Source organism: Lepidochelys kempii, chromosome 5 (genome assembly GCF_965140285.1).
Source record: "Lepidochelys kempii isolate rLepKem1 chromosome 5, rLepKem1.hap1, whole genome shotgun sequence".
Lineage (NCBI taxonomy): Eukaryota > Metazoa > Chordata > Testudines > Cheloniidae > Lepidochelys > Lepidochelys kempii.
Window position 1 is genome coordinate 8,292,918 of NC_136384.1, and position 26,652 is coordinate 8,319,569.

General features: G+C 41.5%; 1 long non-coding RNA gene across 1 annotated transcript in view; it reads left to right on the forward strand.

The window, feature by feature from the left end:
• Window positions 1-26,199, forward strand: part of LOC140912006 (uncharacterized) — a 147,246-nt gene extending 121,047 nt beyond the window's left edge. Inside the window, exon 3 of the long non-coding RNA XR_012159203.2 lies at window positions 25,871-26,199. This is a non-coding gene — a long non-coding RNA (uncharacterized LOC140912006). The remainder of the gene's footprint in view (window positions 1-25,870) is intronic.
• The last annotated feature ends 453 nt before the right edge of the window (window positions 26,200-26,652 follow it).

The following is a 26,652-nucleotide window of genomic DNA, read 5'->3' on the forward strand; positions in this document are numbered from 1 at the left end:
CCACAGTAACATGTCAGCAGCCCCCATCAGCTTCTCCATCCGCTCCCAGCGCCTTCCGCCCACCGGCAGCCCCGCCAATCTGCGCCTCTCCTTCCCTCCCCACATCTGCCGATCAGCTGTTTCATGGCATGCAGGAGGCTCGGGGAGAGGGGGACGAGTGAGAGCACTGCAGGCTCGGGGACGGAGCAGGAAGGGATGGAGTGGGGACAGGGCTTGTGGCAGAGCCAGGGGTTGAGCAGTGAGCACCCCCTGGCACACTGGAAAGTTGGCACCTGTAGCTCCAGCCCCAGAGCCGGGGCCTCTACAAGGAGCCGCGTATTAACTTCCAAAGAGCTGCATGTGGCTCCGGAGCCACAGGTTGGCCACCCCTGGGGCAGAGGAAAAGCCCATTGCAGTGGGGGAATGCTGCCTTACGACAGAGACAGTACTACAGGGAGACCATAAGAAAGAACAGGTCCATTGTGGGGATGCTCCATAGATCACTAGGAATTTCATGGGTTTGCATGTCTCAGACTTTTCCTTATTCCTGAGTGGAAGCAAACCCCACCATCTCAACGGGAGACTATTTAGAGACTCTCACAGAGTTTCCTGAGCTCTCTGTGAGTTATTCCTACATAGCGGACTTGCTGATCCACTGTCACATTTTTTTTCTTTCCCTTATTTCTTCCTTTCTTTCATCCAAGTGGGCAAATTTAGCCATGGAATAAATGGGCACAACTCAAGTTGACGTCTGTTGTAATTTTACCCACCTACACCGTTTGGTCGACTGCATCATTTTTAACTATAGCACAGAGAATTCCAGCTACTCACTCTGGTTGGCTCTAATCTAACTAGAGCTGTGTAAAGGGCTATTTTTTCAATTAGCTGGCTATACCAATAATAATTATTATTGATAATTAATAATTAACTGCTAAAAATTAGAGTTGACCCAAAACTAATTTTTCCAACTCTTTTTGTAAACTGAAATGTCAAAAAGAAACCCACAACAACTTGTGGTCAAATGAATCATTTAGTTTGACCCTAAATTAAATGCTTCATTTCAGCTTTGAGTTTTTTTACACTTAAAAAACTCCCAAAAAACCCATTGAAGTAAATTTTAAAATGAAAAAGTTGTTTCAAATAGAAAAATCCAATTTAAACATTTTGATTTTTTTTTCTTTTTTCCTGACCAAAACAATGTTTTGATCAAGGCAAATCTGTATTTTTCTGTTTCTGTTTGCCAGAAGCTGGGAATGGGTGACAGGGGTTGGATCACTTGATGATTACCTGTTCTGTTCATTCCCTCTGAAGCACCTGGCATTGGCCACTGATGGAAGACAGGATGCTGGATTAGATGGACCTTTGGTCTGATCCCAGTATAGCCGTTCTTATGTTCAGGAAAAAAAAAGAGGGGGTTAACTGAAAATTTTCACCCAGCTCTAGCTCTAATCCTAATTTATTTCACTCAAGAAATCTAATTCAACAAAATAAATGATTAAACTCAGTAAAAAAGTTAAGCACAAACATTTTCATCCACTGAATAAAGTATTTTCACTCCATGGAATAGTATTTTCTTGTATTTAAATGACAGATCCTGTCACAGAACTCTTAATATTGTATTGAAAGTTATCTGTATTACAATGGAGGTTAAACACATTTATTTATAAGACTCTGGGGTCTTGGAAAGGTTTTCTTTCTCTTTTTGCTTGCAGACTGTTAATATCATTGGGAAAAAAAGAGTCGACATTATATGACAAGGCACAGTGGTATTAAAAACAAACAGAGATGTTTGATCAAAGAACCTCTCTAGTCTCAAGTAAAGTGTTTGTTGTAATTGAAGAGAAATTGTATCCCAGTACTGATGCTTCTTCCAATATGCTTTAGATTTTCAGAGCTTCAACAATTAGAAATTGAAGGTGAGAATTGCTTTTATTGCATGTTAATAGTGCACATGTCACTAAGGCATCTGGGTGCACATCCTTGGGTTTTGCAGTGAAAGCTGGAACACAGGAACAGAAGAATTTAGGAACTGCCAGGCTGGCTCAAAGCTGTGTCTCATCCAGTATAGGCACAGTGGTCTGGGACAGACGGTGCAGAGAATGATGCAAGAAACCTTTCGGTAGGCATTTATAGGAACAATCTGCTTACAGGGAACATCTCTTTCTAGCCCCCTAAATTAGAGATTGGTTCTTGTGTATGGAGAAACAATGTCTCTCTCTCTTTTGTTTATTTGTAGAATGATAGATTTTAAGGCCAGAAAAGAAGTATTAGGACCATCTAGTCTGACCTCCGGCAGAGTACAGGCCATCGAATTTCACCCAGAAATACCTCCATCTAGTCCAGTAATCTGTGGCAGAGCTAGAGAGACTTTTAAGACAGAAGCATCCAATCTTAATTTTGAAATTGTGGCATGGAAGCCTCAAACATAAGCAGCTGAAGGAAAGAAACAAGAAAGAAAAAAGGTGTGATCTAGGAGAAGTCACATAGGGCCAGGTTGTCAAAGATATTTAGGCACCTGAAGGTGCAGATAGGCTTTTCATAAGTGCCTAATTAGGAATGGCAAAATTTAAGGATGGCTGTAATGGGATATTCTGGCCTTTTAAGAGTAAAGGGGACCAGAAGAACCCATTACAGGGAGTTGGAATGAACAAAGGCCCAAGAAATGACCTGGTAGTGGATGAGAGGAAGCAATCCCAGGGAATTAGGAGTTGGATGAGGGAAACAACCCAGGACACTGTTCTTTTAAAGGCCTGGGTTCTGGAGCCCTGTAGTATAGGTGGGGCAGGGCTCCCCTCTCTTTCAGCCAATCAGGAGGCAGTCTCTGGAGGAGGTTAGTATATAGACTGCCTTCTCCCTCAGAACAGAGGAGACACTGGACAGGAGGAGGCCAGGGCCAGGGCCAGGGCCAGGGCCAGGGCCAGGGCCAGGGCCAGGGCCAGGGCCAGGGCCAGGGCCAGGGCCAGGGCGGTCTGGGATTGGTGGCTTTGGTTGGATCAGTTTAGGAGAAAGGAAGAGCTCTGGGTGTGGCAGAAGAACCAGGGCTGGATATGAATTTTTGTGTCATCATTATGAGCTTTATTTTGGAAACTCACTGAATATTGTTTGAACCATTTTGTTATTAAGGACTCTGAGGATTGTTTCAACCTATTATTTTATTAAACCAGCCCAGCTGAGGGTGCTGTTAGCCACAAGAGAGACCATGTGGAGCACTTAAGCCTAGCAAGAGGGGGCTAACAGGGGCAGGACCCCTGACCACAAGAGAGTGCTGAGTAAGTGGCCACCCCGGCATAATGGGTATGAAAGAGCAGTACAAGATTTCAGGCTCCTCAGGATAAAAGACTGTATACCATACTGGCTTAGCTCCAAGCATAGGTGTCTCTTTATTTTTAGTGCACATTCCTATAGGGCAGTACTCTATACAACCAATCATTCAGAAGTTCTAGGGTTCAGAGAATAAACAACATTTATACTCTACCTAGTAATTTAGTTCCAGAGAGCTGGGGGGGGGGGATAGTTCTTGGTTTTACCACCTGTTTCATTACAGATCTTATTTCTTGTTGTTGTTTTTTTCAATTAACACCCCTGTATGTGTGAGTTATATTTGTGGTAAAATATATTTATACCCATGAGACAATGTGTCAGTGGGTTTTTTTAAACTTATATTTTAAAATATGGTTTAAATTGAAAAATTAATAGTGTGATGTGACTTTTTCTAGTTTACTACCAGGTAGTTATTCAGTTGGTCTTTAGACTAGCCCTACTAAAATGTGGATCATGCTACAAAGTTATGACACCAAGGGGAGTTACGTGCCGAACCTGCTTGGGGGCTTCGGAAAATCTTACAAAGCACCTATCTGTAGCTTCAGGCACCTCAGTACCTTTGGAAATCTGGCCCTTAATATTGCTGTGCCTCAGTCTCTCATCTGTAAAATGGGGATAATACTCCCTTTCACTCAACTTTTAGGATTTAAAATGCAAATTCTGTGAGGCAGGGTCTGTTTCTTTTTATGGGTTTGTGCAGCACCCAGAACAATGGGGCCCTAGTTTTATTCAGGGCCTCCAGATACTACCACAGTACTACTCATATAAAATAAAAGCCCTGGAAGGATCTACTGCTACTGTTCATTCTGTCACCCCTGACCTATCCATTCGCTCATGCTTGCTTCCCTTTACAAGAGAATCTTTGGATGCATAACTGACATAAAAATACTTTGGTTGTTTCTTCTCACCTGTCATCTTCATGCCTGTGATATCTGAACTGGTCACAGCCCTCACCATGTGTGGAGTTCAGGAGTTCAAATTCCAGTTGTCCTGCTTCAAGGATATTTAATTGTTTACAGGAGCTCAGTGCTATTCAATGGAACAGCATCTCAAGGGGCAAGAGCTCTAGATCAGCTGGAACTTAAGCCTACATGCTCCAACTGTACCTCCTTCCCACCTTAGATCATACTTCCTACTGCAATTAACACTTCTACAGAGCCTGATACAGCTGCCATTGAAGGCAGAGAGAGCCTTTCCATTGACTTCCAACAGAGGTAGATCAAGGTAATAGTGCTTTACAAATTAGCTGCTGCTCTTAGTTATGCTGATGAAATCCTACGGCAGGGGTCGGCAACCTTCGGCACACTGCCCACCAGGGTAATCCCCTGGAGGGCTGCAACACATTTCTTTTTACATTGACCGGCCCCCCGCAGCTCCCAGTGGCCGCGGTTCGCCATTCACGGCCAATGGGAGTTAGATAGATCTTATTGTTGTAATAAAACACACACCATTCCTAATGGAAAAATGTAGGTGAAATCCCAAGCCCCATTGCATTTTGAGTTTTGCCATTGTCTTCAACTGAACCAGGATTTCACCCTTCGCATTGCATCAGAATATGTATGTTAAGATGGGATAAGAAAAAATAATAATTAAACAGAATGGATGGCATTATATGTATCTAAAAAAAATCATATTATGGATAACATGGATAAAGGGCCTTGAATGAAAGCAGCTCCTGGGAACTCATGGAGGGCCCCGGCTTTGGCAGGGAGAGCCTGGAAAACAAACATAAACTGTGCATTCAGTGTGTGCCTTTAAGCCATTCGCATTAATTAAGATTCTATGGCTTACAAACAATTATGACATAATTAAAGTAAGATTCTTTCTACAGTAAAACAATAAGAAATGACTTTTAGAAACCGTGGGAACTATTAAAACGGCACATCAGTACCAAAATGAGCAATATTTACTAGTATTAGCACTATTAAAATGCCTTTTGAAGACAAACTTAGGCAATTATTACTCAGAAAAACTCACATTTGGAGATGGAGAACAACGATAATTAAATCCCTCTCTCTATATATCTCCGTTTTTGGTGTTTGACAGAATGGAGTCTTTAAGAGAATCTATTTTAATGGTCTTGAATTAGCAAGACTTTCAAACAGAGAGAGTGCACTTAGCGGGAGGTTGATCTCTACTGAAAGAGCTTTATTAGCAGTATTTTAAAGGTCAGGGAGCTGCATTTAAGGCCTCTTACACAAAGATACATATTTTGGTGTGTTGTAATATCCTGTAATCTTTCTGAGACATGGACTCTGTGCACTGAGGACTCAGTCCCTGATTATTGTGAGTCCTAATGATGTGCCGCCTGGATTATCCATTATTGTTATTTATATTACAGCAGTACCTTGAGGCCTCAAAACAAGACAAGGTCCCCTTGTCCTAGGCACTGTACATGCATGTAATAAGAGATAGTCCCTGCATCAGAAAGCTCACCGTCTAAACAGACACATAGATTTTAAGGCCAAAAGGGACCATCATGACAATCTACTCTAACTTCCAGCACATCACAGGCTACACCCACCGACTCCAGCAATAGGCCCACAACCTCTGGCTGAGTTACTGAGGTCCTCAAACCTTGATTTAAAGACTTCAAGTTACAGAGAATCCACCTTTTACTCTAGATCAAACCAATAAGTGACCTGTGCCCCATGCTGCAGAGGAAGGCAAAACCCTTCAGGGTGTAAGGCTCAAGAGGCTAGAACCCAGACCTGTCATGCTACTAGGCAGTTAATGTCTATAGCCTGCCACCCTGCAACAGCTGTAATTAATTTCCACTCCATTTCCCATGATCTGCTGTGGACCATGGGCAGTTCCGCCTCAAGGGTTTGATTGGTCCCAGCCCCATGGCTCCTGATTGGCTCCCTGTCCTATATAAACCCAAGAGGCATGCCAGGAAGCATCCAGACAACAGTGTGGCTCTTTTGTAGCTTGTAGGATTGTTCTATGCTCTTGACCTTGGCTTGTTTTGGACTTTGCCACCTGACTTGGACTCTGACCCTGAGCATTGACCCTGGTCTGGAACTGACTATGATCTCCTTGGCTACTCCTAGCCTCAGTTTTGTCTCTGCTTTGACCCTTGCCCTTTGACCCTTGCCCTTATTGGGATCCTGACACAGGGCCTCTGTCAGTCTGAGCTGGGGGGGGGAATTCCTTTCAGACCCCAAATATGGTGGTCAGTTATGCCCTGAGAATGTGGGTGAGACCCACCAGCCAGACACCTGGGAAATAATTTTCTGTAGTAACTCAGGTGGCTCTGGCTGTTGGAGATAGTTGCTAATAGCAGTCACAGATTGGCCATATGATAGACAAATTCTGGGAGATGAAAACAAAGGCACAGAGAGGTAGAATGACTCACCCAGCATTACAAAGCAGGTCATTAGCTGAGACAGAAATAGAACCTTAGTCTTCTTGTTCGCAACCCAGAGCTGTATTTTCCATCAGACCCTGCTGCGCATCAGCCTCTATGCTGAAATTGTAGCTGTGAAGCATCTCCACAGCTCCCCCGCCTGGGTAGTGGTGTAATACACCCAAATATGTTAGGGCTGGGCACTGGTGAAAAGGTTTCGCAGTAAACAGAAAAGGAGGGGCTGGCTCAGTGGGTTAGTAGGGAGATTTGGAACAGCTGTTCAGAGCCAGCACAGCTCAGTAGTGCCTGACCGTGTCTGTCCTTTATGAGTTGAGAGGTCTCGAGCCAATTTGTGGTTGGAATCCCACACCACAATCTTGTTGATCACCTAACTGGTAAGGTGAAGGATTGGCTGGCCTGGGCAAAATGCAATCCTCTCCCTGCTAGGAATGATCCTTCCTTGGCAGAGTAGAGGCACATTGAGGGAGTGGTATGGGGGAAGTTTACCAGTGGTGTACAGGTGTTCTGGATAAATAGACCATCTCATTTGTTGTAATCAGCATTCAGTTCACTTATTTCTTCTAAAGCACAAAGTAACATACCTCTGCACATGCATTGTGTGGTCAGGGTTTAGACAAGCAGGACATTTTGTTCACTGTTCATATCACAATGGGGGAACACTCCCGCTCTCCTATAGGACAGCAGCTTAGATTGCACAGGGAGAAACAACACACCACATTTTGCTCGAGCAACACCATTACTCAGTTCCCTAGAGTAGCACGAAAAGAATAGACTGAAGCAAGGGAGTGATCCCGAGCTGGGATCAACAGTGGTCATTAAGCAACATTTCCATAAAGATTTGCTTTAAGTCTGAGGCAGCTATGGACACTGCAGGAGTGGTTGCGATGAGACTGAACAGTGGTGACCTCTGAAGCTAAAAACATGAGTCTACAGAATGAGCTAAAGAGGTAAGCTCCCCAGGAAAATGTAGTAACAGACTAATACCTTCTGGACTATCCCAGAGGGGCTACATAACACACATTGACCAGCAGGGTACAGATGCTTGTGCAAATCTTTAAACAGACATACAAGGGTCATGCTCACTCAGTTTAGTTCCTTTTCACTCCACCCAGGGCAGTTAGATCATACCCTTCCTGACCCTGTTCCTATCCCTCACCTCCAACACCCTAACGAGCACTTTCCAAAGGATAAGAAGTAAACCATTAAAGCTGGTCAGGCATTTTTCACTGAGAAGTTTTCTTGTAGTGGCAAATGCTTACTTATTAAAAATGAAACATTTCATGGGAATGTGTTGGTTTTAATAAAAAATTTAATCTGGAAGGTTTCAGAGTAACAGCCGTGTTAGTCTGTATTCACAAAAAGAAAAGGAGTACTTGTGGCACCTTAGAGACTAACCAATTTATGCTCAAATAAATTGGTTAGTCTCTAAGGTGCCACAAGTAATCCTTTTCTTTTTAATCTGGAAGGTTTCTCAGGTATAGTTTTGAATTTCTGGTCAAAATGCAAGAGAGAGTGAGTCACAAGCTCCAGAATCGCCAATAGCTTAGTGGTTAGGACAGTCACCTGGGAAACCCAGGTTTGTGAATCAGACAGAGCAGGGATGTGAATTGAGGTATCTCAGGTCCTGTGTGGGTACCTTAACCACTAGGCTATTGAGGAAAGGGGAAGTGCACTTTCTCTTTTTTCCCACCACAAAATAAAGAATGAAAACTAGACCTTTTGGGGTTTTCATTTAGTTCTTGTTGGCCTGCCAGCCCTGAAAACCATGCACTCAACTACATTGAATTTGGATGTCTAACTCCCATAGGCTCTTTTGAAAATCTCCACCTTCTGCTTTAGTGGCGCAATCCTGTCCCAATTCTGAAGTAAGTGGCAATTTATTGGGAGCAACAGCAGACCCCAAGACAGAGTGCTCCCTGGGTATAAAACATGGAGCCTTTTGGGCTGTTGTCTTTATTTTTGTTTGTTATCTTTTATCCATGTTTTGTTATATTTAAAACCATTTTTTTAAATTAACAAAATCAATAGAAATTTAATTACCAAAAGGAATCAGATGATCTGTAAAGAGAAGTTGCTTTAAACTTTCCCCTCCCCCCAAAAAAACCATGTTCCACAATGAAACATTCATCATATATCAGAAAGGTGGATGCTGGTAGTCTCAGCGCATTCGGATGACTTACACATCCATAAATGGTAGCTTTTTGTGCACTAGCAACTTTAGCTGATGGCAAACTAAGAAAGCATAGGCACCAGGGCTTTCACATTTACAGTGCATTGCAGAATAACTCACATCTGGGCAAACCTTTTCTCTAGTGTTTTGCTGCTCTTACTATCTATCTGAGATCTGCTGACCAAGTTGACGAGACCTCGTTAGGATTGTCCCATTTGGTATTTCAGCCAAATAACAATGAAAACAAACGATGTTGTAACTCTGCTTTCTTCTCCCATCTTATTTTGCATCAAAAAGCTAATGTGCCAAAGTATTTCTGCTCTGGGCTTCTCAGCTTCTGTTCAGCGCTTGGCTTGTCAGTCGTGCAAAATGTTACATTAGCACTTACAGATCAGAAGGATGTTAACAATTTTTTTTTTTTTTGGTATTCAAGGCTGCTCATTTTGTTGGGGAGAGGATTTAGTAGGTGGTATAAAAGCTGAAAAATGACCCCCATGAATAGTTAAAAAGCAACAGCTACATGGAGGATTAGTGATAATTCCCATAACTAGAGAGTCTGAACTGTGGGTTACCTGATTTGTTGGGTTTTTTTGTTTTGTTTGTGGTATACCATAAAACCATAGTTTCAGCCACTTTCATAGCTAATATTTTGTGTCCTGTAATAAAATGAATTCCCCCGTGTATCCTGATTAAAAAAATACAATGGCTCATGAAACTGGTAAGAGAATATAAGGTCTCTGGACCAGATCTATTCTCACAGGGGCCAGGTCTGAAATGGCCCCACTGGAGTTAGAGGGCTGAGACCTCCAATTGACTGGGGCAGTCTTTGGTGCACTTGTGGTGTGGCTGGTTGGGACAAATTGGCTTTCTGACACTTTGCTCCCACATCTCCTAATCCTGGGGCTAGCAGATCCTGGCTCATCCTTCAGCATCAGTTACAGCCTGCTCAGGGCTGCTCTAAGTTGAATTGAGTCTAACAGCCTTCTATGAGTCACTGGATTTGCAATAGTTGCTGAAACACAGCACACTTGAGTCATGCCTCCTGATACCCTCCTACAGAGGGGGCAAGGCCTGGAGTGGTAGCTATTGATGACTTTATGACAACTGAATATTTCTCCATGCTGGGGGAATCCTGTACCTTTATGGTAGCTGTAAGTTCTATTTGCTTTGCCAGTGTAACACAAAGCAAACTGGATCTGGCCTATGCAAAGCAGAATTTGGCATTTTAGTTTGAATTGGAATATGGATAAAGATCTATAAAGACCCCAAAGTATCCAGCATTTCCATTGAGTGAAGGTTTTTTTGTAGTGATTGGAGAAATTGGGATTGGAGACAGGATGCCTGGATTCTGCTCCAAAAACTGTGTGATCTTGGGCTATTTCTGTACTTCAGTTTTCCCAAAGAGGATTAATAATATTCAATCGGTTGTATCAAGACCTCTGAACTCTCAGGCTGAAGGCAATATATAGGTGCAAAGTATTAATCATCATTATTTAGTGTTAGCACTATCTAATATCTAGTATCTCTTTAGCACATATATAAACTAACTAAATGGCTGGTGAATGGGCTTCATGAAATATATTTTTGCTCAACCTGGTGGCTAGTAGGCATATCTCCATGTTATGAAAAAATACCACCATAATACATACTAATTGCTAGCATCATGCGCAATGGACCTGGGCCAATGCCTCTTGAAATCAGTGGGAGGTTTTTGATTGACTTCAGTAGGCACTGGATTAGGTTGCGTCTCATAGAGAAGTCAAGAGTGTGCATTCCATGGGGATTGAACTACCTTCTCTCCTCACAGTGGTTCCAGCATAAACTGAAGCCTTTTTCTCTCCAGGGCTGGGAAACTTTCCACCACCACTACATTTCCACTTAGAATACAAAAAAGTATTAGTATTTAATTTAGAGAGAGAGTTGTGGACAGAGTATAAACAATTAATGTCCTGGTTCCTACCCTTCAGAAAATACAGTCTGAAAACCTATTTAAGTCACCCTGTGCCAAACAAATATCATGGCCTCTACACTGCTGCTCTGAGTAGAGTAGTTCACCATGGTGCAGATATATATAATGTATTTCAGCAGAATGCACAGTAGTCAGCATCCTTTGGAGGAAGAGGGGCGGGAAGGGGAAAAAAGATGGAAAACATATCAGTATCTAATTGCACCTGTCATACTGAAAGAAATGAGTTTCTCCAGATCAGGAGAGAAATTTGTTGCTAGAGTTAATGTCAGAGGCCACTTCTCCTCAGCTGCACCAGGCAACATGAAACTTAACATATCAGGACTATTCAGTCATCAGCTCTATATATCTAGGTATATAAAACAACACAAACCCAAAAGAAAAAAAAGGAAAAGAAAACCTAGAAAGTGGATGCTGGTGCTACTAAGTTTGGCTCTGCAACCACTGGTAGTAGTCATGTCTCACTGTGAGATGTCCAAAAAAAGTAAGCACACAGAAATCAAATAAAGAAACAGAAGATCTATAACTAGAAAAAGTGCAAGGAACCTGATCTGTGTTGGTTGGATGCCCAGGTTACATGGAATATATCTGTTCCCTGATTGGATGAGATTTCCATTTTTCCAGTCTAAATTCACCACTCTTTCATGAAGATTCTGCAACATCTGCCTCCAGTTAATTCTGTATCTAGGGCAAAGAACTACAACATTGTAAAAAAAAATATTAGTCCATAATACAGCAGGACCCATCCACAATAACGTCAACCATTGAGACGCATATTGTTCTGGTTCTCCATTCAGTGCACTGCTTCCCCATGGAATACCAGGTATAATTCAAGGACTGTAGTTCTTACCTTTGTCACACTGGTATAAAACTAGCGTAACTCCATTGACGCCAGTGTAAATGAGGCTGGAATTTTGATTCATTTTTAAGCCCCTCCATGGATCTGGCCCAAGATACCTCGGACAGCACCTCTCTTTCTGCCTATGACAATTCCTCCAAAGCTATGGTCTTCAAGAACCATGAACCTGTCAGACTCATGGGTGAAGCTCATGATAACAGAAGGGCAGGCTCTGGTATTGACAAGGCCAACCCATTACCGAAGAAGTTAACTTAAATTGCCTGGAGAATAGGGCTACATGTTAATACTATGCCTTTGTGCAGACATGAAGGGTGACTGGTATGTGGGGAGTCAGAGTTACAGCTTGTAGTCAGTCGCTGGCTGTGTGTGTGTGTGTTCTCTGTGTGTGCTGCACTGGCTCTGGCCAGATAGCCTGCACGGCAGGCCCCAACTGAACTCTCCAAAAGACCACAGACTCGGTTTCTATAGCGAAGGCATTCGGCCAGGTTTATTGTCAACGAAGCATGGTCCTACTTCAATGATTACAGATACACAAACACATAGAAGCTCATTGCAATGGACTCAGCTCAATGAATGACTTTCCATTCCCTCTTTATATGCTGAAACGAACAAGTTACGTATTGCCCCTCTGACATGCTTAGTTACCACCCTTTACCTTGTATGTGTTGATTCAATCAAATATCTCTATTCATCACCCTGTCATCCTGACCTTATCTTTAAGAGGGGGTCAGTGTACCCTTGTATCATCTTTGGGAAGTGTGTTTACACCATAACCTTGTATCAGGGTGTTCTGATACTACCTTTCTGAAATGTGTTTCCATGAATACTTAATGCCAAGGCATGCTTGTGTTTTTGCAGTTCAAGCCCAGTTCTTTCTAAATTCATGTATTGGATAGTGAACCCACAAGCAGCCATCTACTTTGTAACAGGGAGGGACCTGAATTTAATTTGGGCCTTAGGCCTTACACCAGGCCCTCAGGCCTCATGCCTCAGGCTCTCTCTTTCTACTACATAGCCATGCAACGAGTGGTGTGTGTCCTCCCTGCCCCGCCTGGTTCTTTGGCAATTCTGAAAAAGAGGAGGGGAGAGGAATCATTGTGGGTTGAACCAATTTTTTTTTCCAAAAGTTTAATCAAATAGAAACGTTATTTTAAAAAAAAAATAATTTATGAGTGAAAAAAAATCTCAATTTTTTTGTTTTAATTAAAAATAATAAAGGAAAATTTGAAACAGTCATTTCAAATCAAAATGTTTAGTTTAAAAAATGTCAATACATTTAGATTTTTTTAAAATTCTGTGAAAACTGTTGGACTGAAATAATGTGGTGAAATTGTTACAAATATGCTAAATGTTTTGGTGTCACCAAAAGCGCATATATTTAAAAAAAATTGTCAAAATTTCCCATCCAGATCTAGCATAATCCCCCTTCAATTCTCACTGCTCTTCTATTGAGGCAGTAAATGGTGCCAGTATATGTCCAGGCCGTGTACATTACCTAATATGCTGGTGCAACTAGGTGGTGTTAGATGTTTGGCTGCGTGTGTGTGTTCACCTTGTGTACTACCCCAGCTCTGTGCAGAGCCGCTCAGCAGACCTTGAATGAACCGCTCAATGACCACAAGATCCATTAAGGTACGAAGGTGGCAGGCCAGATTTCTTCTTGACAAAGCACGGTAATATCACCTGGCAGACTTTTCAAGGATGCTAAGACATGTATGCCCATGAGAATGGATGCAGCTCAGTGAATGGTGCGATTTTTCATTCCCCCCTCAGCTGGACAAAGATACTCCCTCTGAGATACATTTTTATACCCTGGTACAAACAAGTTACGTACTGCCTCTGACATAGTTAGTTACTGATGTGGCTAGTTATCACTCATCACCTTGTACATGCTGGTTCGATCAAAAACATCTTTAGTGCATGCTGTCATCCTGACCTTATCTTTTAGGAGGGGTCAGTGTGTTCCTGTTATCTTTGGGGAAAGTTTTTGTACCATCCTTGATATCGGGATGTTCTGGTACCATTTATATTGGGATGTGTTTGCGTGAGTACTCTGTGCACTTCTTAGGAGTGTGTATTTCTACAATATCAGCCCTTGTCAGATTCTGTGAGCAGGTTCTGCCTCATGCCGGGCTTGTGATATGTCTCAGACTCTCTTCCTACTACACGAGGCAGCTGGGCACATTGCTTCTTTGCCCTAGTCCATCCTCTCCTGCCTACTTGTGCAATGGTAGGGGAGTGGGAATAGGGTGGCACCACAAAGCTAACTACTTTCCCTATGCTACTTCCTGTGCAGCATGTGTCCCTTTACACCGCGGTGCCATTGGGCTATCTAAGCCATAATTTGGCTCTGAGCTAATTTTTTTGTTTAGTTTTTTGACTTTCCTGCAGCTGATGGGCCCGTTCAACCAAAATATGTTTTAATACACCCACATGCAAAAGCTCATTCATCTAGGAATAAAGAAAGCAGGCCACACTTACAGAATGGGGGGGGGGCTGTATCTTTGCAAGGAGCTCCACTGGAGAAGATTTAGAAATCATAGTGAACAAAGAATTCAACACAAGCTCCCAGTTGTGACACTGTTGCAAAAAGGGCTAATGCAATCCTTGGATGTATAAACAGGGGAGTAGTGAATAGGTGAGGAGGAGTGATTTTACCTCTATGTATGACACTGGTGAGACGAATACTGGAAAATGGAATCCGTTCCAGTGTCCACATTTTTAAAGGATGTTAAACTGGAGAGGGGGGCAAAAAGGAGCCATGAAAATGAGTTGAGTGCTGGAGAAAATGTCCTAGAGTGAGAGACTTAAAGAGCTCTTTAGCTTATCAAAAAGACAATTGAAAGGTGGCTTGATTACGGTGTATGAGTATCTTCAGAAAAAGAAAATACCAGCTATGAAAGGGCTCTTTAATCTAGCAGAGAAATGCAGAACAAGAACAAATGGCTGGAAGTTAAAGCTAGGCAGATTCAAATTAGAAATAAGGAACACATTTTTAACAGTGAACATGATTAACTATTGGAACAAATTACCAATGGAAGTGGTGGATTCTCCTCCTCCATGTCTTCAGATCAAGGTTGGATGCCTTTCTGGAAGATGTGGTTTAGTCAAGCACAAGTTATTGGGGTCAATAAAACTGTGAAATTCTCTGTCCTGTGATATACAGGATGTCAGACTAGATGATCTAATGGTCCCTTCTGGCTTTAAAAATCTATAAATCTCTTCACTAAAAACAATATGAAGGAGGAAGAGGACACAAAAGAGGTGAATGGCAAGAGGAAAAATAGAGAAAATAAATGGCTGCATTTGCTTGAGGGGAGTGGTTAGGGAGGGCAAAAAGTTCAGATCAGTGAATGTAACTATTATGTTTTGGAAGACACTCCGATAGTACAGTGATGGGAATATGAAAATCCAATTACAGGCAGGACTGGTAATGCCGCCCAATATTAAGGTTGCTTGATATTTACTATCGTAAAACTCCTTTGCATAGGCAACCTTAATTCTGGTATTTGCCAGTTTGTTTTGAGTGCTTGAATTTTCAGCCTTAATGATCTTTTAACATAGTTTGTGTGCATAATTTAGACAGTTCTATTTTAAAGAGGGATTTTTTTCTGAAATAGTATTTTTACTGAATCTTATTTAGAAAGTTTTATTATATTACCATGATTTCATGGCATTTTAATTTATACTACATTATTGGACTGTTAACTCACTTCCACTACTCAATTAGGCTGGCTATATTGTTTCACTCCTAACTTGCTTTTCAACAGATTATAATTATTAGAAGGCTCTTTATATTTACCTAGTGTCTAGGTTTATTCCTGTAAGCAAGATTCCTTTCAGTGTCACCATGGTATCTGCAGACTTCAGTAGGAAGGAAAATGATTGTAATATTTTATATCCATGTGTTTAGAATATGATTTAACTAGTGTGTGACTTATTAGAAGTAGCTGTATTCTTTCCTCTGCAAAACAAAACAAGGTCAGGTAGAAGAGATTTTGTGCAAGACATCATTTAACAAATTGTTTGACATTCATTTGTATTCTTTCATTATTTGAATTATATATCTGCTTACCTTTAGGTACTGTATGACCTAATAACTGTCTATGATTCATAGGGTCTGTATATTTAATATGAGAGCTGTGCTAATGACAAATGTTTTTGGGTTGCTGGCAATTCTGAGAAATCTGCGGGAAAATGTTATTTTGAGTTGACCTGAACTCAATTTTTTGCAAAATTTTCAGCAAATTTAAAATCATGTTAACCCAAAGCCCAATGTTTGATTTTGAGCATTTTTAACATTTAGGAAAATAAATTGAAGAGACTTTGAAATGCAAATCACTTTGATTCCCCCAAAATCAAAACAAGTTGACCTTTTCTGAACATTTTTACTTTGCCTGAAACAATTTGGTGAAACAGAAAAGAATCCATGAAATGGTTCAGCCTACGTCTACACTCGGAACTGGGGGGGGGGGGGGGGCTGATGTCCCAGCACACGTAGACATACTCATGCTCACTCTCATTGAGTGAGCATGTCAAAAATAGTCGTGGAGCTGCAGTAGCACGGGCAGCAGCAACATGAGCTAGTCATCCCAAGTACAAACTCACCATTACCCCGTGGGTACGCACCCTTGGTGGCAAGTCCATGCCACCGCTGCTGTTGCCCATCCTACCATGGCTACACGATTGTTTTTAACATGTTAGCTCAATGAGCACAAGCGTAAGCATGTTTATGTGAGCTGGGAATCTCACCTCCAGCTCCAAGCGTAGACTTAGCGTCAGTATCACTGAATGTGCATTTTGTGCTTAAAAAAAAAATTAGCTCAGCTCTACATAATACACCATCAAAATCATCCCTTTATAGAGTTTCTTTCTTGGTCCCCAGTACTGCAACAGGAGCCATTACTATAGGCCCTAACCCCTGCATGGAACTCCACTGATTATACTGAGATTCAGACTAAGAGGGAAGGTTTGTGCTAACAAACCTCATTTGCAGGCTCCAACCTAAAAGACTTAATGAGGCATAAATGCCATAGATTTGAATTCCATAAGGAGTTATTCATTATGGCCATGATCCAATGCCCACTGAAGTCAAAGGGAGTCTTCTCATTGGTTTCGCTGGGATTTGGATCAGGCCCTGTAATCATTGTGTGGTGGGTGCTTATAGGATTGAAAGATGCTGAACAGGTCTTATCAATAATGAAACCTTGTACTCCTATAGAGCCTTTCACTGTAGGATCTCAAAAGACTTTACAAATAGTGCGTCCACAGTGATAAACTCAAGAGACAAGATGATTTGAAATTTTCCGATGAAACTTAGTTTTATTGAAAAATGCCAGTTGGATTAAAACAAACTCTTTTGTCAAATCTGTTATAGTTTTGATAAAACTTTCATTGAAAACACAGCCATGTTGACATTGGAAACCTGCTTGCAAGCCAATCTTCCAGGGTTCAGAGCCCCAGTTCTTGAGCTGCTGGGTTCCCTGCTCCATCAATTTCTCATATTTTGTTTTCGGCACACCATATTTCAGTGTATCCAACATGATTTTTTCAGGGAGGAGGCTTAAATTCACAAGAAATTTCAGTACATTTGGTTTTGTTTGGAAACAGAACAAATGCAAATTCCAAAACACCAACGTATTGCTAACCAAAACCCTTGAGTTTTAAACCAGTTCTGTTTGAGTCACAAAATTGTATTATGCCATCACTCAGTAAAACAGGCCATTAGAGTGTAGCAAATGAGAGCCACTTTTGGAAGCTAGCTTTTCCTAGTATTCAACTTAAATTCTCCTGTTTTCATATTTCTCTTAATTATGCCTTCGAGAAGTACAGTAAATGATACCTCACGCTCGTTGAAACGTATACACTTCACAGTCTATAATTGTTATCAAATCCCCTTTCTTAGAAATCAATTAGCAAAGCTACACATATGTGTGTGTTGAGCTAAATTCTCTCTCATTTAATTCTTCATCAGAAGCCAATATAGCCCATGCCCTAGTTAATTTTGCTGATTTTTCACTGAATTCCCTGAAATTTGTACATAGGAACATAATTACCACAAAGGATGAGGCCCATGGTCCAACTAGTTTAGAATCTTGTCTCTGAGACAGAGACGAGCACCAGATGTATAAGAGGAAGATGCAAATGTAACCTACATCAAGGAGAGTAAGTCAGTTTACTTAGCAATTCTGTGCTGCAGAATTCCTCTACATGACGAAGTATTTGCACAGACCTGAATTCATATACTTGCGCGAGACTGCAGCTGGATTTTTATAGGAAAACTTTAAATACTAAAAGTGGAAATTATAAGAAGATTTATTTCTCTCCTTCTAAGAATCCAATGCCAGTCTTTACCATAAGATGGCTATACACACACCACACAGACACCCGTATGTACACACACAATTAGCAGTTTCAAATTTCTTTTTACTGAATAACACTCCAAAGATAGGTTTCAGAGTAGCAGCCGTGTTAGTCTGTATCCGCAAAAAGAAAAGGAGGACTTGTGGCACCTTAGAGACTAACCAGTTTTTTTGAGCATAAGCTTTTGTGAGCTACAGCTCACTTCATTGGATGCACAAAAGATAAAATACTACAGCACGCCAATTACAATGCACCCAAGCTGGACTAACATCACCAACTCAAGGTTTGTTATTTTTCTTTAAAATGAAAAATATAACATGGGGCCTATATCCCACTATCTGTCTGTCAAACTCATTGGGTCTTCTAATAATCAGAGATCTTCTGCTTTCACATATGTTCCCCCAGGATATTTTATTGAGAACTAGATAAAACATTTAATTGTCCCCCATAACTAAGTGTTTCAGCATCCCAATATTGAGTGCATACAGAACTTTAAATAAAACTGACAATTACTGTAATTGCTAGGCTCACATGGTGTCTTTGGTTCAATGATGTGATGCAACTTACAGAACCACTTGGCCTCCAGTCTACAATTCCTCCTTTGTGGTGTTTTCCCAGTCTCAATCCCACTGACTTCTGTAAAATTCCAGGGAACTGTATTGAGATCCAATCTACAGATTCAGTCTGGGTTATGCCTGCAGCTCGATCTTCCTCCTCCAAGGCTGGGCTGGATCTGAGTGGTGCTAAAAATGGCTGCCAGTTTCATACCCCTGATAGAACTCTCTATTGACTCTTCAGGAACTTCCAGATTCTCACTGTGTATGTGTGTACATCCAGAAATGTCTGCCCTTAACAAAGCCTTCCACACCACTTTCAAAACAGCTAGAGAGCATGGCTAACAAATTCCTGCACCCCCTCTTGTGTGCTGAAATTGGTACTATTTGCTTAGTCACTTAAGCATCTATACTGCCACCTTGCATGGGAATGTTACCATATCAACTCAGAGCAAATAGAAACATGACCTGTAATTACACCAATACTTTTTTGGGTGCACACAGAAAAGAAAAGAAAAGAAAAGAAAAGAAAAGAAAAGAAAAGAAAAGAAAAGAAAAGAAAAGAAAAGGGGGGTCACACAAGAGACCCCATAGTGGGCAGTTATGGCATAACCTGCTTAGTCTCTTCCTAACTCCCTTAGTTAGAAGTTGACTTATTCTTTGAAGCATGAGGTTTTCTCAGTATCTTTCTGGTGCAAGAATGGAGTGAAACGAACCACCCTCCCAAAATATTTGGATAAAGTCCATGGCAATGGTCTTCCCGTTACTGTCTGAAGAAACAAGTCAAAGACAGTGTGTTCAGATACCACAGTCATATGTGGGCTTAAGAACCCAAATAGAATTGAAAGATGATTCACAGTAATGCTTGTCCAGTGCCGGACATTCGTTCCTCTTGCACCGCCAATGTTTTTGTTTGGAGAACACTTCTCCTGCAGACCAGTTCCTGCCATTTGTGAAGCGAAGGTGGCTATGCTGGGAGGAGTGGTAAATACGCTGGAGGGTAGGATTAGGATACAGTGGGACCTAGACAAATTAGAGGATTGGGCCAAAAGGAACCTGATGAGGTTCAACAAGGACAAGTGCAGAGTCCTCCACTTAGGCGGAAGAATCCCATGCAGTGCTACAGGCTGGGGATCGACTGGCTAAGCAGCAGTTCTGCAGAAAAGGACCTAGGGGTTACAGTGGACGAGAAGCTGGATATGAGTCAACAGTTTGCCCTTGTTGCCAAGAAGGCTAACAGCATTTTGGGCTGTACAAGTAGGACGATTGCCAGCAGATCAAGGGACATGATCGTTCCCCTCTATTTGGCATTGGGCAGGCCTCATCTGGAGTACTGTGTCCAGTTTTGGGCCCCACAGTACAAGAAGGATGTGGAAAAACTGGAAAGAGTCCAGCGGAGGGCAACAAATGATTAGGGTGCTGGAGAACATGATTTATGAGGAGAGGCTGAGGGAACTGGGATTATTTAGTCTGCAGAAGAGAAGAGTGGGGGGGAGGGGCGGGATTTGATAGCTGCTTTCAACTACCTGAAAGGGGGTTCCAAAGAGGATGGATCTAGGTTCTCAGTGATAGCAGATGGTAGAACAAGGAGTAATGGTCTCAAGTTGCAGTGGGGGAGGTTTAGCTTGGATGTTAGGAAAACCTTTTTCACTAGGAGGGTGGTGAAGCACTGGAATGGGTTACTTAGGAAGGTGGTAGAATCTCCTTCCTTAGAGGTTTTTAAGGTCAGTCTTAACACAACCCTGGCTGGGATGATTTAGTTGGGGATTGGTCCTGCTTTGAGCAGGGGGTTGGACTAGATGACCTCCTGAGGTCTCTTCCAACCCTGATATTCTATGATTCTATTCTATGCCTTCTGCCACCTCTCTCAGGCTGTAATCTGCAAGCCTGTGCCAGGGCGTGCTTTTTGAAAAGTAGAGAAAAAATGAAAAATAGATGAGTAACACTGTACAAAGACGAGGTAAGTAAGAGGAGAGCTGTCCCTCCTGACTCAAAGTTGAACATTTTTTCAGCTTTGCTGCACACCTCATTCTCACCCCTGTTTCATGGCTGTCAATAATGGAAGTTTTCTCTTCTTTCTCTCTAATTGTCTCTGACAAGCATTTGGAAATCTTTCCTGTGAGAATCTGCCTGTAGTATTCTACGTTGGTTTCAGACTCTAGGAGAAAACTGGACAATCTGGCATCCAGAGATTTTAAAAAGAGCCAATATGCAGGCCATAAGTCAGTGGATAAGAAAGACACTTCAGGAGGAGTAGGGCAGGATAGACTTCTATTAATAAAATCAAGGAGTCCTCTCACATCTTCTAACAGTAGGTGGGAGTTTCAGCTCGAAGTTCATGCTTTTATGACAGAGTTCTCACTGGCACTCTGTAAACTGCTGACCAAATTCTCCACCTTGATTTCAGTGGGGTTGAGTGAGAGGAGAATTTGTCTGCATGTTAATATATGGATGGTTGCGTATGTGGGAGGGTGACGAGGGAAAGGTTGTTAATTAAATCTGAAGACGAGATCCTGCTCTTTGCAGCTGAATTAAAAATGAAATAGCAATTGAAGTTTAATTAGTGTCTTTGCTTACTTGTGCATTCAAACTTGAAAGATGGCTTAAGACTTGGTCATAAGCTCCTGTGGCTCGGAGATGATTATGGAGTCTGAGTGCTATGTGTCACATGGTGTTATCAAAGACCCCACGCTACAACTGAGACATTTATGCTGTAGATAACATAAGCATCAAGCAAAATGCTGTGCCAGATTCAGAAGTGATGTAACTTATTGTGTGAGTATGCAGGTGGAAAGAGGACCTGTTCCAGGAATCCAGGGCTGGCTGGAAAACAACAATTTTCTTTCATGAAAAATGTCAAGGTTTTGAAATTGTTTTTGTTCAAATGCAGAACAGGAGAGAGATCCCAGACTAGCCTGGTGGTTAGGCCACCTAGCGGTCCAAGACCATTGTCTGAATCTCCCTCATCTTCCACACCACTAGGTTACTGTGGAGTTTTCATCTGCCCACAAATACCATCCTAGACCTGACAAACCTTCCTGGCAAAATGTTCATTGAAACGAATACATTTCCACAAATTGGTATTTTTTCAACCAAAATAAAGTTCATCATTTTTTTTACCAGCTGTAATCAGTAACTCCCATTGGTTTCAGCAGACGTAATGATTGCTCATTAACTGTGAGCAGTTACTCATTACTGGTTAATTATGAAATAACTATGCATGTCCTGAATTGGGATAAAAAAAGAGCCCAGGGAGTCTAAGTAGGGCTAAATGAGACTTAAAGGAACCTAAACTGATGGTCAGAGTGGTCCCTCCTGGCCTTTATATCAATTATGTTGTGGTATCTTACACAAACAGAGGCTGGGGAATAGGTAAAGTGGGGTTATTTTGGAGGGGAGTTACTGTGATTTTTCTTATTTACACCATTGTGATATTTATGCTTCTTGGTGTCCTTCACTTTTCCAGTCCAAAAGGCCAAGATTTCTCATACTTCTACTCACATTGCTCTGGAAGCAGTCTCACTGATTTCAGCTATGCTTGGAGTAAGGTTGGGATTAAAGGCTTTGGGGGTTTAAGCATCCAAAGCCTGTTGGATGTCAATGGTATTTGGGCATCAAACTCCTTTTATGCCCTCTTTGAACATCCCATTCTAAGAGTCTGCTCTGTGTGAGCAAGGGTGTCAGAATTTGGCCCATCAATTCCTTTATACACACCTACCGTCTCTTGTTTTCTCTCTCTCTCTCTCTCTCTCTCTCTCTCTCTCTCTCTCTCTCTCTCTCTCTCCTCCCCTCCCCCACCTCAATTTTGGTGAGTCAGTGGAAACTCAGGTAAATCTGTGGACTGCGGCTGTAGTAAATCAAACTAATTACTTTTGCACTAAGAAAAAAAATATCTACAATGGATGATTTTTTTGTTTTGTTTTGTTTTTTGATTAAAGACTGCTAATACATCTTTACTTAATCGCTGTCCTAAAATGTGATTCCTTTGATGGAAGCTGAAGCAATTGTGGAATCTTTTCCCCTCTCTAGAAACCTAGACTAGAAACCTATTTACAATGCTAAATCATTAGGGTTACTCCTTCTCCAAAAGCCAGAGACTGTAAATCTGTGCCAAGCCTCTTAATCTGTGCCAAGCCTTCTTTGTGGAATAGTATTATACAGCCAAAGAATAGCTGCACTGAATGATTTTCTCCTATAAATACCATTTAAAGGCATCTATATTTATGCTCTTTTCCTACTGCTGCTTCTGTCAGCTGTTGATCCTAAAAATTTTGCCTGCAAGCTGATTTGCGTGGGTGGCCCTTGCACCTCTATGGATCCCCATTTGCTTCAATCAAACTGGCAAAGAGACAAAGACAGTGTGGTCTAATGGGGTTCTCTTCCTAGCCACTGACCTAGTCTATGATCAGAGACAAATCACTTCAGTCCAGATTCTCAAAGGTATTTAGCCTTGTAACTCCCATTTATTTCAATAGGAGTAAGATAACTAAATATCTTGAGGAACTTCGTCTTCATCTCTTTGTTCCTCTGTTCCCTTCCCACCCTTTGTCTATTTAAATTGGAAGCTCTTTAGGGCATGGACTGTCTCTAGCCATGTGTGTACAATGGATCCCCAATCGCTATCAGAGACTCTGGCTGCTTTAGAAATACTGGCAATTACAAAGGTGTAGCGGTGACTACCAGGTGACTGTTGGCAACCAGGTGACTGTTGGCCTGAGATACAATATTTTACTAAGTCATTGCTTTTGTTTATTAGGTAAAATAAATAGATCATCCTGAGATGTCAACAGTAATATGAGAATATCAAACTAATTGACATAATTTGTTTCTGTCTTTCCACCAAGGGGTTAAAGTTAGGACAATGCAAAGGGAAACTATTATGCAGAGTAAACTTAACATATGCAATTTAAAACTGTAGCAATTGTTTTTGGTCAGTTTCTTGCAATCTGCAAGGTAATTTTTTTCAATTTATTTGGAATTAGTCAAGTGCGCCGTTGAAAAGGCAGAGTGAATTGATGTTAAATAGTTTTTGGAAGATGTAATTGTCTGATGATTTGTAAATAGCCAAGCTTATCAAAAAAGTAATTTAAATGTTATGCTGACAATTTTGTTCACTTTGGTGTACTCTGTAAACTTGTGATTCCAATTTTTAGCCCTCATTAGCATCAGAATTCTCTTTGCACTGCTAAATCATTTAAGGCATTGAGTGTACCCAACACATCTAACTCTGAACTTTTACTGATCCTTCACCCAGCATACTTAAGTTATATTCAAGAATCAAAATTGCTTTTGTTTTCCAAAGCCTGCAGTGAGTCAGGCACTCTAATAACATTTTGGTCAGAGTGGTATAAGAACAGGACTAGAAAAGAAGTAGAATTTTCTAGGCTGGAATGTATGTTTACATTATTGCCAACTCCAATAATTTAAAAAAATATGAGTCAGGCTCCAAAATTATGAGATGTCCTTAAAACTAATGAGATTGAAATAAAAAGTAGTAAATGTTGGGTTCCTTTATTTGCCTTTTGATTCTTGAGCCTGTGGGGAGGTCTCTTCAGTGGTGTAACTAGGAATGGAAATTTGGGTGGGCCCCAACTTTCAGTGGACAGGCAATGACTAAAGATCTGATATCACAGCACTTCAGAGCTTCTCAGGTGGGTAACCAGTCCCGAGGCCCCCCTGCCCTTTCCTGGCGAGGGCGACCCTGAGGCACTCTAACCCTGGTGGTGGAGATGCTGTGTGTGTCACTCCTCATGGCTCCCCACACCATCCCACCTACTTCAGATAGGGCTGGGCCTGGACTGGCCTTTCCTCCTGCCCTGGGCACCAGCCAGAGCTGTCCAGCACCACCCACTGAAGAGGCACTGTTGCCTGGTACAGGGGGAGATGCATCAGACCTGTCTACGTCAGAGCTTCCCTGCCACTGTGCAATGGAGACTGAGCAGCACCCCTCTCCCTGGCTCTGTGTGAGACGGAGACTGGGCTCTGGGGGGGGGCGGGGAGAATGAGCACCCTCCTGGCAACCGTGCAGCAAACTGGTGGGGATGGCAGGGGGTGAGGACATGGGCTGACAGATTTGTGTGGGCCTGGATGCTAATTGGGTGGGCCTACCCACAGTTAAACATAGGTCATAATTTCATGCTTTTCTCTGCAACCACAATGACTAGAAATGTACTTTTCTTAAAAATGAATATTGGATTCACATGTAATCAGAAGATCTCAGGAGCTGGAAGTTTAAGAAAAATACCAAATAGCATGAGATGAAATGACAAAATTGTGTTTTCCTCAAAATGGATTTTTTTTATTTTGAAAGTTTTCAGTTTTTTGTTAAAAAAAATCATGGAAATTGATATATTTTTTTAAAAAAATCAACTTAAACTGAAGCAATTATTATATCCCTGTGACAACGCATCTGCACTGGCCAGAGAGTGAAGGTGATGGACCAATGCTATGGCACTCAGAATCTGTTTAGCTCCTTACAAAGAAGATTAGGAGGTGACTTGATTATATTATATAAATACTGTCACTCAGAGAAAATACTGGTTACAAATGGATGCTTAATTCATTCAGTGGATAAATACAAAGCAAGAATCAACAGCTGGAAGCTGAAGCTAGACAAATTCAAATTAGAAATAAGCCCCTTTTTTTTAACAGTGAGAGGGATTAACCATTGGAACGAACTACCAATGGATGTGGTAGCTTCTCCATCTCTGGATGTCTTCAGATCAAGACTGGGTGCCTTTCTGGAAAGTATGCTTGAATTAAACACAGGTTACTGGGCTCATTTCAGGGATAACTGGGTGAAATCCTCGGGCCTGTGTTACATAGGAGATCAGAGTGGATGATCTAATGGTCCCTTCTGTCCTTAAAATCTATGCATTTGTTCCCTGCCTTTTTCTCTCCATTCCCTTCCTATTTGATCTGGTAAGGGAGAAAGCTGGCATTATAGTACCCACTTACTCCTGCATGCCTGGAACAAAGGTCTGAGTAGCCCACACTGATGTATAAGGGAATTTCTTACTTCCTCTTACTCCATGGCATGGACTTGTGGTCCAAGTGTCATTCTAGCCATCTGAATTTAAATAGTATTCAAATGCATTATTATTATTATTATGAGTTATGGGCATGAGGCTCACTCCAGACCACATTTAGCTTTTCTACCAATATCGCAATAGAGCTATATACGCCAACCACCCTTGCTTTTTTTTAACTTTGACCGTGTATTTCAATTAGTTGGCTGCATCTTCCCTTTTTCCCCTTTCTGCTTTTCATTTATTTATTTATTTGCCAGGTTAGAAATGCAATGGAAGGAAACCTCATGAACCACAGGTATACTGCAGGCATCGCTGCTCGGCTGCTGTGTTCGACTGCACTGAAGAAAATGAATCTTTTCAAACAGGTGAATTTTCCAGCAGAAATGGACCGAACAGATTCAGTTCATTGAATAGAAAATGTAATGGTGATCTAAACCTATTACCTTCAAAGAAGTCTGTGACATTTTCTTCAAGCATATTGATCTGCTAGAGAGACAGAGAGGTGGGGTACCGAGGGGAAAAAGAGAACTTTATTTTTTTACTCATTGTGTTGCGTCAGTCATTGTAATGCTAGTCACAATGTATAAAAGACTCCTTGAATCGCAGGGTTTTTGAAGAAGCCACAATAAATGATTTTACAAGGCAGCAGTAAGAGTCTGTTTATAATCAATTGAGTATATTTTGAAATAGCTAAAAAATAAATCTAGATTTCCCAGTTTCTCCCCTGACATTCTAACTTGCTCAATAACCAAACCCATTTCAACCCAGCATACCTATCACTTGTCCAGTGGTCCGTTCTTTCTTTTCAATCTGTAGTACCTTTCAGGTTCTTAATCACATTTCCTACCCCCACCCCCCCTCTTTCTACTAGGCTGTTGATAGAAACTGAGCTAATTTCAAGTCTTATTTTACCTAATTTGGATTGGCAACATGTCCTATGGGGGCGGGGAGAGAACAACATCAGCCTGTTTCTGGCGTATTTTCTAGTTTTTGTTTTAGAATCATGTCTCTAGAGATTAGCAAAGCTGCAGAGAATTCT